The 20336-nt window shown below is 32.6% G+C and overlaps 1 long non-coding RNA gene across 1 annotated transcript; it reads left to right on the forward strand.

Moving 5' to 3' along the window:
* The first annotated feature begins 17959 nt into the window (after positions 1-17959).
* On the forward strand, positions 17960-19927 carry LOC124451666. The gene is made up of 4 exons (XR_006950608.1): positions 17960-18001; positions 18080-18161; positions 19455-19515; positions 19620-19927. It is a non-coding gene; the product is annotated as an uncharacterized LOC124451666 (long non-coding RNA).
* Positions 19928-20336: the final 409 nt, after the last annotated feature.

Here is a 20336-nt window from a genome sequence, read left to right on the forward strand (position 1 = left end):
TGAAGAAAATGCTTGCGCTCATGATATGACAGTTGACTGGATCGGACGTCGTATATTCTACGTCAAGTCGAATAACATCATCCAGCAAATTTCTTTAAACAGCAAAAATTCAAGCGTTATGAGATTTACACCGGGCTTAAAATTTAATATGATCACATTTGATCCAATCAAGGGGTATGTACATATTGAAAATTTTTCCATCAAATTTCTAAAAGTAAACTTCAGAATCTATTTTGATGTAAAAAATAGAATTTATTTTGAACGACTTGTCATATTTTTTGACAATGTTACTGTGTTTATTTTCCTTTATGCTGTTTAAGATGATGCAAATTGTAAATTGTTAGAGTTCTTCTATACAGCTTTTTGTATGTTAGATGTTCGAAGAGTTCACGTATATATAAAATGTGCATGAATGACTAGCTAAAGTCAACTGCACTGAACATATATTTAGTCATTTTCTTAAGACAGACCAATAACAAGCATACCAAGTGTTTGTTCTAAAAGCAAAATGAGCAATAATAAATCAAAAATCCTCCCTTTGGAAAAATATCCTTAAAAGGTTCGTAGTTTATGAAGTATGTAGAAATATGTTATCTTTAGTCAAAATTACTATAAATTTGATGAAGAAATCAAAAGAAAAATAAATTTCAGCTTATTTCAAGCATAAAGATGTTTTTATACATCTAGAAAACATGCCCAAAAATAGATGGGCTTTTCAGTTTTGAGTTAGCTTCGTTGATTTTTAATCAATCTCCAAGCATTTCAATGAGCTGACATCTATTGCTGGTTGTCAATTTTTTTTCCAATACAATTTGTTCTTCCTATGAGCTTTTCATGATATGTCAAATTGGAAGTAGGAAGTACTAGCGAATATGAAATATGTCATTGTATACGATGTGCGACACTGAAATGAGTGTAGCAATAAGCTTGTGGCTTTGAGCGCTGTTTTGGTACCTCTATCAAAGTTAAATTAACATTTATAAGTCTCCCCTTCGGGCCCTTCCACGTCCCAAAAACAGATGTCGGAAGCAAGAGAACACTCCTTTAGGTTAACAAGCGTCTTATTTTTAATATATTCAATCTATTGCTTGTCTCACAATCGTCCGAGTGCTCGAAACTTACATAAATTACAAATAATTTCTGCTTGGTTTCACAAAACATTAAATTAACAATGAACATATACATGTATACAATGAAATCCAAAATATTTGCAATGCTCCATTTCAATTTGTGAAGCCCTTGCGCGTCTCAAAATTATTTATATCTGGTACAGAACTTTTTGAATATGCTATCTGAAAAATAGCAACAAAATGTCGCTCCAATATTCTCAATACATATACATGTGGTGTATACAAAGTATTTATATAATGTGCCCTCCCGCCTATCACCATATTTAAGGTGACTCCTGCGCTTGGGACACAGAACGTACGGTTGCACATTGTATGGATTGTATTGTAGAGTTCCCACAGTGCTCAAACCTATAAACGTGAGCTTTGCATAGCTCATGGATCATTCAATGTACTCCGGTTTACTTAGAAAGAAAACGTACGTTTGAGACACACTGCATAGCAAGTATTTGAGAATTGGAAAACAACTGATTGCACCTTTTAAACAATCTATAGAAATAATTATATATAGTACCAAACTTACACCATACTTTCTTATTAATGTTACTATTTCAGCGAGAACTTTTTTTGTTTAAGGTATCTTTTCTCAGCAGAAGAAAAATATCATAAAATTTGGATATGGAGTAGGATTTCAAATAATGATCACGTTTCATCAGTTTCTCTTGAGTCAAACGCATATGATCTTACTCTTGACATGGGTGAAGAGAAGTTATATTGGCGAGCTTCCGATGACACTGTGTATTCATGTGATTACCTCGCCAAAAATGTGGATGTTTTTTGCAATATCAGGAGCACGAATAAAAGTATTTGGAAATTTTGTATATGTCATAAATAGTGCAAAGAAAGGCATAGTAACGGCCTATAACACAACAGATAACTTGACTTATAACTTTTCCATCCCTGTGGCTGTGAGTGATGGTCATCATGGTATGGCTGTAGTACAAAGCACTAGTGTAGTGTCAAATGGTAAGTGGAATATCAAATCATTAAAAATGTGATTCATCAAAACACAAAATGACAAATACCGCTCATAACTCAAACAAATTAATACATGCAGTTACGTAAAGTTTAGGCTAGGTAATGATTTATATGAAAAGTCACATTAAAAGTCATTGAAAAAGCTAAATTTTTATGATTCACATCCATACCATTATGGTCATATATATTTGAAAAAGCAATTAAAAATCGTTTCGAAGAAACAAGTTTGTAATTCCTGCATTTATCTTTTACATATGTACTTTAATTCTTGTAAACATTTACTGCCATTAGTTAAACTCTACCTATTAAATACCAATATTTAGTGACAAAACCCTTCAATTTTCCCATATGTGGATCCAACACATACTACAACAAAGTTGATGAAACATTAGAATGCAAATGTATGGAAGGATATGAAGGAGAATGTAATTCATGTACAGGTAGATATATGGATTTTTTATCACAGTACTAAAAGCAGAGCATCTAGCTTGTTCTGTACAATCCAAATTATTTTGCATATGTTTTCATTGTTAAATGGACACATATTTTGCATATGGTTTCTGTAAACCAATACCAACAACTAGTAAGAAGCAGCTTTGAGCTTACTGTGTTTTACATTATTTCTAAATTTATCCACTCGAATTAAACAAACTACAAATCAGTGATAACTTTGGAAAACCGTATCTTTGTTCATTCAGTAACTGCTTTATGAATCTGTTATTGTTATTTAAATGACAAATTTGAAATTACATTACTCGCACGTTTTTATGTTTAATTTTCTACCTTTAATTTAGAGATATGTAAGACAGACATGGTTCTTCTCCTTGATACATCATACTCTATTGGCAAACACAACTTTGATAGGAAAATAAAACCGTTTCTAAAAAAGTTGGTTTTCAGTCCTAACCTCAAAGTCGGCCCTAACGGAACCCAAATTGCTATCGTTACATTCAGCGATAAACGTCATACGAGGATTCTTCTACATTTCTCTGCTAAGACAAAAACAGAGTACATAACATTTATAAAACATGTTTTAGTATGGGAGGCTGTTTCTGGTGATAGAACGATGACTGGAACTGGTGCAGGCATTGTGGACAAACAGGTGAATTTCTCCTTTAAGATAGGAAAGCTGTAAAATAACACATCTCTTTGACTGATTACATTGCAAAATACATTTTATTTTACGAACAAGATATTCAAGGAGAGCAGTCCACACAACAACCGACCAAACATCTCTGACGTTGTTTTATTGATAACAGATGGTGAACCAAATGGAAGGAAAAAAGGCGTTGAATTAAAGGACGCTTACAAATATTCAAGGTGATAAATGATGTGTTAAAGTTACTCTTTGATTTTTCTTTAAGTTTTCCATGATAACATTCTCTCGTTACAAATTTATCAACAACCTTTATTTTCATCACAAAAAGATTTATAGCTCTCTACCGTCATCTACCATTCACTAGATTTAATGTATTATATTTTAATCAATTCAATAATATCAGATCAATGAAAGACAAAGGCATTCTTATTGTTGGTGTTGCTGTTGGCTGGCCATCTATAGTGAAAAAGTTTAAGCCAGTCATTAAAAAAATATCAACTTCAGAAAAGACAACTTTTGACACAGAATTTGATTCTCTGAACGAAATACTGAACAAAATTGTTGATCCCTTCTGTACTACTTTTATACCAGGTTTGTATCAATTTACAGTTTTGTTGTTGTTGAAGTCTTATCGTCATTAAATGAAGTCATCAAATGACCTGTCGTGTTTTATAAAGCAAAAACGGAAGTTATATTATTTATAGCTGTTTTATGATGTCTTGTGGCTAGCAAAAAATTATTTTATATGCAAGTTTACTATTTAGCATTGTCATATAAGTAAATATTCCCTTACGTGATGTTGATTTTAGTACTTTCCTATAAAATGGTCACTGTAGCTGTTTTATGATGTCTTGTGGCTAGCAAAAAATTATTTTATATGCAAGTTTACTATTTAGCATTGTCATATAAGTAAATATTCCCTTACGTGATGTTGATTTTAATACTTTCCTATAAAATGGTCACTGTAGCTGTTTTATGATGTCTTGTGGCTAGCAAAAAATTATTTTATATGCAAGTTTACTATTTAGCATTGTCATATAAGTAAATATTCCCTTACGTGATGTTGATTTTAGTACTTTCCTATAAAAAGGTCATTGTAGCTGTTTTATGATGTCTTGTGGCTAGCAAAAAATTATTTTATATGCAAGTCTACTATTTAGCATTGTCATATAAGTAAATATTCCTTACGTGATGTTGATTTTAGTACTTTCCTATAAAAAGGTCATTGTAGCTGTTTTATGATGTCTTGTGGCTAGCAAAAAATTATTTTATATGCAAGTCTACTATTTAGCATTGTCATATAAGTAAATATTCCCTTACGTGATGTTGATTTTAGTACTTTCCTATAAAAAGGTCACTGCAGGTGTTTTATGATGTCTTGTGGCTAGCAAAAAATTATTTTATATGCAAGTTTACTATTTAGCATTGTCATATAAGTAAATATTCCCTTACGTGATGTTGATTTTAGTACTTTCCTATAAAAAAAAGGTCACTGTAGCTGTTCGTCTTTTCAATCTTCAACTGTTTACATCAATTCATCAAAAAAAGCGGTGACTGTAAGTTGGCCAATACCAGTTCGATGTAGAACGAACAGAGTTCCTCAATATACGATGACGATTAAACCAAATATCACATCCCCACACGATTTTACTGTTGGGAATCATCGTATTGAATATACTTTCACATTCAGAGAAGGATTTTATCTTAAATGTTACATAGATATTAAAGTTGAAAGTAAGTATTGACGAAAAATATTTGTAAGCTTTGAATATCCCAATGGAAACTATATCATTTCTCTGTAAAGTATTTCATCACCACAAAAACGGACATATATGTCGTCTTAGTTTGTTTTTTAAAGACCGCTCTTTTCTCTGTTGTTCATTCATCAATACCTTCACTGACACACTTTACCTTACTTAGTTTATATTTTAGGAATTATAAATACTGTTCTCTTTTTCTCTTATTCATTTATCTTTACTGACAATTGCACAAGTTATCTTAGTTTTGTTTTAGATTGTGTAAAAATAGTTTTTGTTCTCTTTTCTTCGTTTATCACCATCTATACTCACAAACATCATTTAATGAATATTTTAGTGTGTGTAAAGGCTGTTCTCGTTTTCTATAATCCATTCATCACTACTTGCACTAACATATGTTTTATTAGTTATATTTTGGGTAAGATAAAAACATTTCTTGTTCTTTCTCACAGCATGTGAATGCCAAAGTGCAGCACCAATAACAAAGAAAATTAGGAAGAAAAACAGTTGTATATGTTAAACAGAACGAGCCAAAACCAAAGTGTCCACATACATTGATTAGTCTGTCACCATCTGGAGCAATTTTAGGCGAAAGAAATTTTGGAATTGGGAAATATGACATTAGTTATGATTTCGCCATTAGAGGTAACGGGAAAAGCTTTGTTTTTAGCTGTCGATTAACGATCAAGGTCCGCGGATAAATTGAACAATATTTTTCTTTCTTTTTTTTTTCATTTGAATTACATGTATCCATGAATCACATTAAGGAGATTTATTGATTTATTTCTAAGTATGAATATGTATTATGTAGTGTATAAATATATGTTGTAGTATGTGTATGTACTTTGTAGAATATTTTAAAGTTATTGCACTACCATGCTATGTTGTCATCGTTTCAAATACACACGTTCTTAAAGAAACAAAACAAAATAGGTTGTAAGAAAACTGATAAAATATTCAACTTTTGCTGTGTATAAGATCGTCTAAAGCGCGCGATACTTCTCAAATTGAGAACATCGCATGAATGTGATGTAGGAAATCTTTTAAGCGTTCTCGTTGACGCCATATCTGATTTATATGTATATATGTCATTAAGCTCTATAATAACTGCAGCGGCTTGGTGGACTGGGTCAATAATGCTAAAACATGGATGACAATTAATCTTTTTCCACTGAAATGATCGCTTTTCAGTAAAAATAACATTCTCGACCTCCCCTTTGTATCTATAGTCAATTATATAGAATTTTTTAAAAAGGAGCGCGATATCTTTTTACGTATTTTTTTCATAATGCCAAACTTTCAATAGCTCAGTTTTTAGGTATCGTAATGTCCACAAAAAGGAGCATGTCGCTTTCACTGGTGAGATATTTGCTTGTAGAAATATTCTTACTACCTCACATGCAAAATATATATAAGAGCTAAATTATAATCACAGTCACGGTCACCAAATTCTGAAGCCTTGCATCTTTGTATCTTCTGTCGACATATAAATTGCTTGTAAATGATGCTAATATGTTCACAGGCATGTTTTCATCGTTAAAATCTTGGTGTTGGGTAGTATTAATTCGCATCTCAACAACTTTGAGGTATTAAAATGGAACAAGCGGGAACATGGAAACATATGGCACACGAGAAAGCATCACCTTACCCTCATTTGGTTGGACCAAGATTTTGTGGCCAACCATAATGTAAATTGTTTTGGAGACAAAAGGCATGATGGGAAGATTTGCATTTTGACTTTCGGATTTTCATAGTTTTCAAGTGTTCTTAAATATGGGCTTAAGAATATCTTTATATTTTTTCCTTTTTTGGGGGAGGGGGAGGGGGAGGAGCTCTTCATCTATTCATCAAAAAGCATGTTAAGTTCTTTTGAAATCCAGCTTTTTCTAAGGCTTATAACATAAATACATGAATTTGACCCCTCCCTCCCGCAATTATCAGTTTTCCTACCCCAGCATGCTCTCATATTCTGCAAAGTAATCTTGGCTTGTTATGGCAAGTTTACTATCGAGTGAGTTTTACAACACTGATGTATCTTTTTAGTCGCACTCAGGATCTTTTTCAAAACAGTTTTCTGAGAATTTCTATTTTACGCGTCACTAGTTTTATCAAAATGTCCAAAGCACTATGGGCAAAGTGAGCACAAAATTATGTTTTTAAAAACCAGTTATACGTATATGTTTTTGTATTTCCTGTAGTTTTTCTCTTTTTCATTATAAGTATAGCTATTCGTGGCTTTTGTCAATATTGTGTAATTTCTAGAATTTATTGAGAAAGTTGGGAGCCAAAACCAGCAAATAAGCTATAAAGTATATTTAGTCGTTAAATCATCACTGGAATATTTGCTATGATATTCACTAGCATTCCCCATCTAAATCACTGTATCCTACCAATTTTAAAGGGTTCTCGCTCTTTCTAAACGTTAGATTTAATTGTGGTGTCCCCTTAAGGTATCTTAGGACATGCATTGCTGCATTTAATGATGCAACAGTCGGTTTGGACATGTATTGAGACAGTTTAGTAACTACATAGCATAAGTCCGGCCTAGTGCCTGTCATAATGTAAATTAGTGGGTGCGAACGTCTCATGATAGTCAATTCCTGAGACTTGAGAATAACCCTTAGCTACATACCTAGCCTTAAACGTCTCCTCATTGTTCATGCCTGTTTTGATTGTGTACACCCATTTTCCACCCACTATTTCACGATTTGGGGGTAACTCAGTAGGTGTGAAAGTGTTATTATCCACTAATGAGGTAAAATCATCGTCCATGGCGTTTTTCCACTGGACTGACTCTTTAGAACTTACAGCTTCTGAATAAGAAGTGGATAAATCATTCAACCTGTAACAATAATCGACTGCAAGCTTAGTTGTGATATCGGTTATGTTTTCAACTACATAGTCATCTAGATATGCTGGCCTATTCCGGGTTCGGGTTGGATACCTTACAGTGTCATTCCCTTCTAAATTATCAGGTTTCCCCCCTATTTCTGCAGTAGGCTGTTCTGACGTAGGTGTTGCGTAAGAAGGTTGGTAAATTTCATCGTCCGTTGGAGTCTTCTCAATCTCATCATGGATACTATCAAAAAACTTTACGCATCTTACTCTCTCTACTTTCATGTTTTCCGGGTAATATACCAGGTATGCAGTGCAACATTTATCATACCCAATGAAAATCCCCTTCTTGCTTCTGGGTTCAAGCTTTTTTGGGTTTTGCACATAGGCATAGCACTTCCCATAGCTCATACTTATTTTCATCTCCATTGAACATTATTGCTCTCCTGGGCCCATAACCTGTTGGGTTTGATGCCGTGGCCATGATAAATAATCACACTGATGTCTGGAGGTTTTATTACATTTATTCCCACATATAGAAGAAAAACTAGCACACGACAACTAACTGATACACATAATGATACAGCTATTTACATACGTGACGCTAAACTATGATTGGTCATTTTCTTTCCTCTGCTCTTGTTACAAATAATATCGATTACGTTTACAATCATTTCTACACTTAAATATGTAGGAAGTTAACACACACTTTACAAGATACACATATACACATCACATGAGAGCATAACCTAACAGTTATTATTGAAGAACCTAGTGGAGCAGTATTTTATAGACACGTATGGGACGTCTATGGATCGTGAAAAAGTCAATGCTAAGTTAGAGAACGGATTTGATTTACAAGAACACAGTCATTATAGGAGAAATTACTGCTTAGTCCCCAAATTTCTCGACATTTATATATAAAAACTCTCTTATAACTTTTGGTTTCATTCATTCAACACCACAACCAATCCCCTCTCTAAACGTTGCCACGTTGCCACGTTCATGTCATTGCTAGAGAAAACCTAAAAACAGCAAAAGCATCTCAAGAGAGTGTGCTGCAAGTCTGCAGTTGTAAGTCTGCAGTTGTAAGTCTGCAGTTGTAAGTCTGCAGTTGTAAGTCTGCAGTTGTAAGTCTACAGTTGTAAGTCTACAGTTGTAAGTCTGCAGTTGTAAGTCTATATTAATAGAAATTATAAGAAGACTTTTTTGAGCGTTAATTGCTTGCGCTTCAACGGTGTCTACAATTAAATGCGAACTGAAGTTCAGCCTAATATATGAGCTCATTCTTAGCCTAGAAGTGGGAACATTTAACTAATATATATATAAATATAACTAATTATTGACTCATGAGAGCTGACATTTACAGACCTTTTTCATTCTCGTATACAATAAGGCTCTAGCAACAATGTTTGTTGCATTGAACCCTTAATCGACCACATCTTTTTTTTAATCACAACTCATTTGGTTTAGTGATTGTTGCAGATATGCTAAACGGGAGTTAGGGGACCATACAGGGTTATTAAAGAGCTGTTTCTCAGCCATAGAATGCTGTGCTGAAGTATGAAAAAGTCACGTGACGTTGAACCGCTTAAAAAATGGCGGTAGATAAAGAGGTATCAAGAAGTATGAAGAAGCAAGAAGCAATCAGCAAAGCTCCCCCCCATTTTTTTTGTGAGCAGAAATTTAATCGTCCGTTCAGGTAAAAATTTGTCAATTATTTTTAACTCTTCAACGATAAGTAATGTCAAATTTTCATTTTTATGTGTAGGTTATAATATTGTTTGGCTGTGTAGTTCAGATTAGATTCTAGTGGCTACTTTGAAAATGTTAGGTACCTTGCCTTGTATCAGAGTTTTTTGTGGTTTAATTATTCTTTGCCAATGGGTAGTATTGCTAAATGTAATGGTCCTAATTATCATTTACGCAATATGATGATAACATATTCCAGAAGAATGCATTCATTTTTCCATATGATATATGTATGATAATATAATAAAAACTTTATTGTTTTTTGTAAAATGTATTATAGGATGATACACAAGTCACTCCATACTTACTCCAACTTGTGTTTCACCCTATACTATATTTCATACTTTATTGGCACTCCTTCAGCATCAACCAGTTTATCTATATGATGTTGTTTGCACTAGCTACAACTCTCATTACAAAAAACTTCTTTCAATATTATCATTTAGTATACATATGTACATTTTGAATTATTATGATTGGTAATAACAGCTTGTGGATGATTTTCTTTGGCAACCCCTGATTAGTGATAAGCCGAAAGAAAATAAATTTAATAGCTTCTCATATTTACTACTGTATTTTATACTATGTATATGAAGTTTTATATCAGAGTTTCCATGACCGAATTCTTTGTGTTAAGTTTCACACTGCTTCTGCAGAATCATATATTTTTCTTGTTACATATTTCTTGAATACCTCTTTTAGGAGTTTTCTACTTTTTCATTTCTAATCTTTTATTGTGATAATGTTTATGTTAGAACCATGCTTTAAATTGTCTATCTTTCTTCTTATTTAGAAACTTGATTTCATTGTTTAGACAGTCACTAAATACAAAATATTTGCATAGTACATGTTAAAATCAGGCATTCATTGGGAAACATAGTAAACATTTTTATTGATAATCTATTAGCCACCCTTTCTCTAGATTGACTATTATGTTTTTTAAATTCTGTTATACTTATACTATTATTATGAGATATTTTTGTCAATGAGCACCATTTAAATCAGTTTACCATTGCTTTTACTTTATGGCTTACTACATTAATCTTTGTAGGCAAATTTGCTATTCTTATAGGCATTGTTAGGATGGCTATGTGGCCACTACCCCATGAGAATCAGTCCCTGCTAATTATTGAATTTGCTAAACTATTAACTATTATCTGTGTTCTTGCTGATTCATCATCTGTTGACAATGTAAATGTTTTATTAGTTTAGGATTTATATTCACCAATACATGTCATCGGCACTAGGATATTACTGTGTTTTTAGTCCAGTGATGGATTGAGGTGATGTTTGAAGGGGGGAGTGCACCTTCAAGCCTAGGCAAGAAGGAGTGTAAGATTAGTGCAAATTTCCAAAGAATTATTAAATGCAACAAGCAGTTCATCTAAAGCAATTGTCATTGAAGTTCAAAGTAGCATTTGGGACCTGGAAAAGTTTTCCCCGTAAGTTTTGCTTTTTATCGTTAACATTTCTATGCTGTCTTAGACATTTCTATGCTATCTAGAAATAAAAAACATTTTCTGTGTTTCTATGGAGTTATAGAAACACGCGGAAAAGTTTTCCCCGTAAGTTTTGCTTTTTATCGTTAACATTTCTATGCTGCCTTAGACATTTCTATGCTATCTAGAAATAAAAAAACATTTTCTGTGTTTCTATGGAGTTATAGAAACACGCGGAAAAGTTTGGGAGAAATGAGAAATTACGTTTCAAGAACGCGTGCACGAAGTGCGATCGCTTCCAAGCAATTTAAAATTTTATGTATTTTCAAAAATTCAAATTTTTTAAGTTTACTATTTTCTAAAGGGAAGTAGCATAGCTATTACAACGGAAAATATACTCCAAAAAACATCCCTTTGAAAACTCAAGATTCGTGTTATATTGACAAAAGACAAATTTATAAACGATATTTCCACTATTTTTAAAGTAAATATCCTTTCAATTAAAATCGTAGATTTGTCTCTTGTTAATAACTCGAATCTTGAGTTTACAAGATGATGTTTTTTGTAGTGTGTTTTGTGCTATATTTCTTTCAGTAATCGGCTGAAATACTTTTAGAATAGCTAAGCTTTATGTATTTTCGGAGACTTGTTTGAAATTTGTGCGGTCTTTTATTTTGTGGGTTTTGCAAAATTTGTCTGATTTGAGAGTTATTTTGACTTATCATTTATGTATAGCTAATCTGACTTTGTCCCATTTTTATTGGGTTTGAACGAAAGCTAATCGTAGTTGTGCAAATGTCCTATTGGTTCCTGTGAACAGGTGCAAAATGTAATATTTCTATCAACTTTTCTTCGAATTTTGTCAATGAAAGTCTATTTGATAGTCTAACTAAAAATAATCAACGTAAATAATTTTAGAAGGAAAGGTCCTACCCTAAACCATGTCATACCTTCTTCTGAAACATCGTCGGTACAGAATAACTATTACCGATATTATGAGGATTAAGCCAAAGCATGCACCCACTGACGGTAAGACGATGTTGAAAATCAAGTTGTTCTTGTCTGTAGTCCTCGTTTTCGTCGCTACGAAGAATTTGGAAGAAAACACGATTTTCACTCGGGTTGTGTTCCTAAAACTTGCCCCTCCAAAAATATTAAACAAATGAACGAAAATGTAGGCGTCTTTTACATTTTCTGGTATGGAGTAAACTTGAAGTCGCATAGATGAATTCCACTGGCCTTCCCTCATAAGCACTTCTCCTAATTCAGGAGATACTTTGAATGAACTTTGTTGAAACTCGACTTTCCACGATATATTTATATCTCCGGTCGAACCTTTGAGTCTCATCAGTGGTAAAAACATTTGTTTACTATGAAGTTTAGGATCGTACATCACACTGTCGTTTTTGTCAATGTATCCATAAGGCATCGTGGGCGACATATCTGATTTATAATTTCATGTCAGCAGTAGTAGATGCGTAGTAGCTCCCACCCACAATCTTGCATTTGTTCTTTGCAAAAAAAATTTTACGTCAAAAACCCTTGAGATGATAGTAGAGTATAAAAATGCTTAGAAGTTTTAGAATTTAAAACAATCAATGTAAAACACGTTGAATTTGTTGTTAAATGCAGCTGCATCAGGTTTACATAAAGTACACATTTATAAATTCACCCATTTACAAATTTATAAATTCAGAACATATGATTATTAAGATACTTGATGGTTTACCCAAGCTAAGGAGCCAGAGCTTTCCCAATAAGCAAGTTGCAGTAAATATAATTCAATCTGCCGTATTAACGTACTTTGTACTCCTACTCTACACGTATATGGAGACGGGGACTGGGAAAAGCTGAGACGTGCCAAAAAATTTCTCGTTTACTTTTCTATAAATAAAATATAAGTTGCGAAACAAGATTTATCAATGATACATAATATCTTAGTCATAGCATCAAATATTTTGTTAAAAGAATGTGCTGGCAGTATCTTTTTCTCACTACACAGACTTTAAAACGAAAGGAGATCAGACAACATATGAATGACACTCCAATTAATCACGTGAGCCTCTTGTTACGATATGTTATGGCATTTGTTATACAGCTTGGTAACTTCGTACTACGTCCAGAGTTTACCACTCCATTGCGAAGACTTGTTGAGCAAGTCACTGCGGTTCGTGCATATTACTTTAAAAAATTTGTGATGTTAGATGGCAAAATTACAGGTCTGGAAAGAAGAATTGAGTGTCTCGAGGGTCGTGGTGGTAGCAATAGTTATAACACCCAGCTGTCACCAAAGGTTTCCTTGTTGCGTCCACCAATATCTTCAAGCCCAAAATAAAAATATTAGCGTTATTTAATGTGCGGAATAATTTAATTAATAAACAATTGACGTAATATCGCTGAAAAATAGTCAATTGTTATTAGCATTTCGTATGTATTAATGAAGGGAGCATAGTTCTTTTGTTTGGCAACAATACGTTTTGTTTTTAAAAATTAGATTTGATAGATATCCGGTAATTTGTTCAAGTACAAACAATGAATTTTAAACCTATAGAGGCCGTTGTACCTCACAGGTAACAATCACCAAACGGGATGTAAGAACTTTTAAAAACTCACGGCTCCCAGAGGGTTAAACAATCATGTGGAACAAATACATATAATGACATGCTTAACACTATTTATAAAGACATCATCCACTTCAAGCCACATATAAGCCACGAGGCGTCATGGAAAGTAAATGTTGTTCATATGAGATAGAACAAGACTTTACAAATAGACGACAAGTGTAAAGATTTGTGATTGTGCCAAGCAAAATAAAGTTGTTGCCTTCAACTCTCCTCAAAGACAAGTTACCGAAACACGTCTCATTTGATTACAGATGTACTTAAACGTGTTGATAAAAAATCAAGACCGCCAATATCTGAATGCTCTTCAACAAGGAAATACCACACATATTTAAACATTTGAAAGCTACGATGTACAGATATATACTATCAGTATCACATCCTAAGTGTTAATAGCAGCAGCAAAAAGAAATTTGAAAGAGGAAAACCGTTATGACATATGATACACACGAAGTTACCTGTTTCGATATCATGTATGAAAATAGATCCTACGGCTGGAAACTACAAATGTAAGTGACTAAACTGAGGATAAATGATATTTTGTATTTGCATTTATCTCTATTGTTCTTGTGAAGCTATCAATGCATAGAAGTGCAGTTTTCATAGATTAACGTGTAGACTTGCAATGAACGAGAGCCGTAATTGTTTTTTTGCTCATTTTTCTACGACTCTCTACTATATTTTTAGTAGTAGAACCTCGGGGAAAACAGAACGCCCTTAAATTCTCTCCTAAACTTAACTTAGCAACATATGATTGAAGATTCAATGAATATTTGGACAAGATTAAAGTCCAGTTTATAAATTCATTATCGTCTCATGAATCTTAACCTACAATATATTGCATCTTTGCTTTGTATAACGACATTAAAACGCCAAAAAATTGTAGATTCTAATGAATTTTTTTGTTCAAATACGTAGAAGGATTACTTATTGTCTTACTGAAAAGTGAAAAGCTCCTAAGGAGGCAATCACAAAAAAAATTTTAGTCATGACGTAAATTAAGCAAATGTTAACAACGGAAACTTAGTCACTTAAACGTTGTAGAAAGAAAGGTGAATTTTGTCTTTTTATTGACGGATTACTGAAGTATGAGTTGCATGGAATAATCAACTAGTCTTAAGTGTAGGACTCGTAATATGAAAGCTTTCAGTGTAAAATGCTTTGATAACGATGTAAAGCCTTTGATCGTTTGAAACTTGTTACATCTTTCAAACTTAACCAACTAAAGCTATTTGTGCAATGTTGGTGAATGTTCTACCATTTGGATAGTCAAACAGAAAACATATAACAATTTGCTCATTCTCAATATATCTGATTAAGAATTTAAAAACGCAAAGTAACGTCATATGAAGAGCTCTTCATCACGAAATGTCGTAAATGTGTTTCATATTTTCTTATATTGTAGATCCCACATGGATGGAGTTGTGAAAGTCCGTTATCACCAATGTCATTCACTTCAATTACTCTTACTAGTTTGTCATTACTCATGTGTCATGGTGATTCATGGGCAAGAATGTTCATTTGTAGTTTGCATTTTTTGTGGATGTCAGTTGTTTGTTCATATAATGATGATGGGCCCCATTGTTATATGAGCCCACCTAAAGGTGGTCAGCTGACATTCATAGGAGATCAAATCTGCACTAAGCATTCTTTGGGTGATGATATAACTGGGGTATTGAAGTGATCCCTTTTCCTTCACTTGAAGTTACCATAAGAGTGCATTGTAAACAGTAATCTATCGAAATGGCGATTCATAATACCAGTAGCCCCTCGATTGGTTACGTTGATAACTTTGTGTATGGAATGGTACAAACATATTGAATGGACATTGGCTAACGGCATTTGTACATGTGAACATTAGTATTGAAATGATTGGACCTTAATCTACGAAGATGGAAAACAAGCGAGGGGAAAAACATGATCCATGTCTTGTGGTTTGTAAGTTGAGTAGATGAGCTTTAAAATTAATTTATAGCTATGAGTAACTGCATGAGATATTCAAAAATGATTCCGATGGTCTATTTTTATAATTTGAACTATAATCATAAAAAACACCTACATTAGCTAAAAAAAATTTCAATAAGAGATGTCAAATGCTGTGAGAAAATAGCTGGCTTTCACTCGCTACTTTTTACTAATTTTATCAAACGTTTAGAAACAAAATTGCAATGCTTGCAAGTAGGGTTCATTGAATTTTTAAGATAAAAATGTTGCAATAAAATTTCTACGATATACACGTAAAAACTGCGCTGTGAAAAAAGTGGAAGAGACCTACTAAGACGCCTCAGACGGACCAGGGCAATGCTTGAAAATCAGGTATTAAAGTTTTGTTCTTTTCAAAAGATATAATTTCTGATTTTATTCATTCATTATGCTGACATTTATAATGTGTTTTTTATAGAGTAGCTATGTCTGTAGGGGTAGTGACTAGACATTGAATGAACGATCAAGTTGGACAGAAGCACGAAGAAACAAGCGTCCTTATTGAAGGATTCCCACTTGCGACTTTCGTTATGCATACTATTAATCAGTTTAATGCATTTTTAAATTCAACCGTTAAAAATTTCCGTAAAACTAAATTTTCACAATTATCAAATTTTTGGACAAAACACACGAGTGAAAGCCAGCTATTAATGAAGGTCTTAATGAAGCAACATAGAAATTTTGATCGAATGAAATCTAGTAGACATCAAAAATAATTTGTATGCAAGTCACGACGTCACTTTGGTCATTTCATTTTTCATTGTTATTGGTAGGTGAATGATCAGGTCGAACGTACTGAATGAATTTTTCATATGATTTATGTATGAGCTGCTATTAGTTTTTATGTTTTCGTCTATTCATTAAAATTTTTGTTAACACTCTGCACTCTTTCATTTTTTGTTCTCTACTAAAGTTTTTGTTTCTTTTGTTCGAACATAAAATATTTGCTTTGTAAATAAATAGGGTAGTCAGCCAACTTTTTTTGTCGACGCTTTTTTGCCGCTTTGCAAATTTAATATACGAACGACGTAGCGATGATCTGACTACGCTGCATGTTAAAGTAGATCATCGGGATCATTGAAAACAACAAATGCATGAAAAATCTTGAAAATAACAAAAATTTAAAGAAATTTTTCTAAATTTTGATCTTTTTTTTGATTGGAGGGTTTTTTACCGGATCTACCGGTTTTCCCTCCCATTTCTTTTTGTTTTGAAAAAAAAAACAGTGTCCACATTTGGGGCCAAGCGAAGTCACTTGTCATAACATTATTTATTGTAGCTATCTTGAATATACACACTTATTTTTTATTTCTCGGCCTTTGGGTATATCTCCCAAAACACTGCGTTTAATAAATATAGTGGCATAAATTTTGAAAAAAAATATGTACGCAAGATTTGTGCTCAGTCAGATCTTCTAAGACAAATTTTTTTAATCTTCTGCATCAACCGACTTAGCGAGAAAATAAAAATGATTTTATACAGTATGGAAGTGTGATTCGCGTACACAATGAAAATAACACGATTCTTTCATTTCACTAAGGGGTCCTTTTTACTTAAAATATTGCTTTAAACATGAGCAATGTGACGAATTTCTACATTACTCACGGTAATACGCTTAGCAAAATAATATTAGCACACACCATTTGACATTTTTCTCCCCTACCATGAAGTGAAATGTTTTATGCCTTTACCAAATACACTCCTAATGATATAGAGAGAAATGATAACACCAAATACACAGAGATTAATCTTGATAGTAGATAGTTTGAGATTGAGATTTTTAAACTACAATGTGCTTCTCAGCGTCATTTCACATATGAGACTAGCATTATCTTAATGACTATTTTCATTACATCTTTACTGTTGTATCGACAGTGTTCTTTCTCATAGCTAAGTAGTTATAATTGCGTGCAGTTGATGTTTGAAATGTATTCGTAAGTTACAATGGTTTATTTAATAACAAGGTTTCTTTATAAAATAAAGTGACTTGTGCAACAATATGTATGTATAGAATTTTTGATTAATGAAGTAAAAAATCCGTTTACAGTTTCCAAAGTCGTGTCATAACATTGACATTTAATCTTGCTTAGATCAGTGATCGTCTATTCCTGAGTTAAAACTTGTGAAACTTTATAAGATTTAGCAGTAGTCCTTTCGATTTTGACTAATCTCAATGTTATTATATACTCTGCATGAGGTTCTTATTTATGTATTTTTATTTCTATAACAATTGTTTTTAGTCAGTGATGTATACTTAGTTATATAACTAGAATGTTCTACATAGACGTCATTAATGTGTTTTAATACTGTTTGTTGAAGGAGATCCTGACTCACTCTTCATCTTCGTTCGCTATTTAAATGTTTTTATGTAACAAAACCTACATGGAAAAAAGATTGATGTAACAGTATGGTATGAATTATGATCACAATTTTTAAATTGACATTTATGTGGTCGTGCTCTTTATATTAAATCACTCATCTTTATAAGGTATGCGACATGTAAAGAACTAAAGCAAGCACAATTTGGTCTACACAGTCGTCATATATGAAGTCTAATTGCTAAAACGAAGGTAATTTGTCGAAAGTAAAGAGAGATTCTGAAACTATATTACTAACTTTACATAACAAATTTGCTAATGAAGCATCTGGATAATGTATGACCAAACATTCAAGAGAAATTATATTTAAGTTGATATACCAACTTTCTAACTATTGACAATAAGCTGCATTGTAAAGGACATTAAAACCTGCTCAAAACTATGGTGTAGGCTGAATAACATGAGAACATTTTCTACATGTTGGACGCTGAATTTTTCTTTATAAACTATGCTTATCTATGGAAAAATGTTTTATCTGTAAAAATTTATGTAGGAGGGAGGGGGTCACATGTCCAATCATGCATCACCTCCCTTCTTTGCTGACGCCGCTTTTGACTAATCTCTGTGTGTCTAGAAAAATGTTGATGGTTGTATATAACAAACCATTTCTTTTAAAAGTAAGAAAATTTGAAAAATAAGCAAATGTTGAACACTGGAAGAATGTATTTACACACAGAGAATGAACACGACCGAATTTATTTTTGTGAAATGTTGATTCATGCAACACAATGAGCTTTTAAAATTATACTTTTGATTATGTTTGTTTAACAGTTTTATAGTTTACTTTCATTGCATCCTTTACTGTTGTATCTACAGTGTTTTTTATTGAACTTATAAATAATTACAATTTCTTGCAGTTGATGTTTGAAATTTACTCATAATTTACAAAATTTTTTAATTACAAAGATTTTTTATAATATGAACTGACTTATGCAAGAATATACATGTATGGAATTTTTGATGGACGAACGAAAGAAATCCATTTACAGTTTCTAAAATCCATTAACAGTATTCTAGTTCGCTTAAGTCGTCCAGAGAAAAAAATCGTTGCGTTCTAGCACGGATTTTGATTTAGAGGCGTTCAATCATCCATCCAACAGATGGTAGCTTTGCACCATTGTCTTTTCAGGCAAGTGCATGAGCTAATAGTCTGAATTTACGGATCCTCTCGTACTGAGCAGAATTACTATTGCAACAACACTTCAACAGTAGGGTAAAACTAACCTGTCATTGGAATTCAAATCCTGTCTTAGATAGGTGATTCTCTATTCCTGACTTAAAACTTGCGAAACTTTATACCGTTTAACAGCAGTCCTTTGGAATTTTACTAATTTCAATAATAAATATGTACTCTGCATGAGGTTCTTGTTTATGTATTTTTATTTATATAACAATTGTTTTTAGTTAGTGATGTATACTTAGTTATATAACTAAAATGTTCTACACATATACGTCATTAATGTTTTTTAATACTGTTTGTTGAAGGAGATCCTGACTCATTCTTAATCTTCGTTCGTTATTCAAATATGTAACAAAACTCATATGGGTAAAAGTGGATGTTTTAATAATATATGAATTATGATCACCATTTTTAACAGATATGTAGTATGTAGTCGCGTTTTTTATATTAAATTTCACATCTTTTGTTAGGTGCGTAACATGTAAAGAACTAAAGCAAGCATAATTTTGTCCACATGAAAGTCGTATATGAAGTTTTATTTCTAAAACAAAGGTAATTTTACGTAAATTAACTGAGATTCTGTATTTACATTTCTAATTTAACAAATTTGATACCGAAGCATTACGTAGTATGAAGTATGACTATAAACAAATAAATGTTTATTTCATTCCAAATGAAAATCGTTTGAATAATTCTATAAGTGACTTTTAAAGCTGTATTTAATACCACGACTGGAAAGTAGGTTTCATTTTTTGTTTCAAATTATGACCATAAAATTGCGGCTCTTACACGAAGGAAAGGTTTAATAATAAATAATTTTGAGTCAGTGATGCGCTTGACATTCATAAATGCCACGTCATAATGTGACATTTTTAAAATAAATTAAACTTAAGTAAACAGTACAATGTACAAATGTAAAGGAAAGATTAGGTTCCAGAGGTCAAAATGAGCTCATGATAACGTATACATTTCATCATCATTCATTTTGCACGTAATTTATTCTTAGACGAACTTTGATTCAGCATGTACACTGAGAAACTGAAATCAAGATACTTGTTTTGTTTTGCAACGTGTCTAACTGTTTTAGTTACTTGAATTAAATTGTGCAACAACACAAAGTTGAGAAATTTTCACTGACTGTCAGGTCAGGCCCGCCGTGAGGTAATAGGCAAGAGAGCATTTTGCCT

The sequence above is a fragment of the Xenia sp. Carnegie-2017 genome, unplaced genomic scaffold, assembly GCF_021976095.1.
Source record: "Xenia sp. Carnegie-2017 unplaced genomic scaffold, XeniaSp_v1 HiC_scaffold_24, whole genome shotgun sequence".
NCBI classification, from domain to species: domain Eukaryota; kingdom Metazoa; phylum Cnidaria; class Anthozoa; order Malacalcyonacea; family Xeniidae; genus Xenia; species Xenia sp. Carnegie-2017.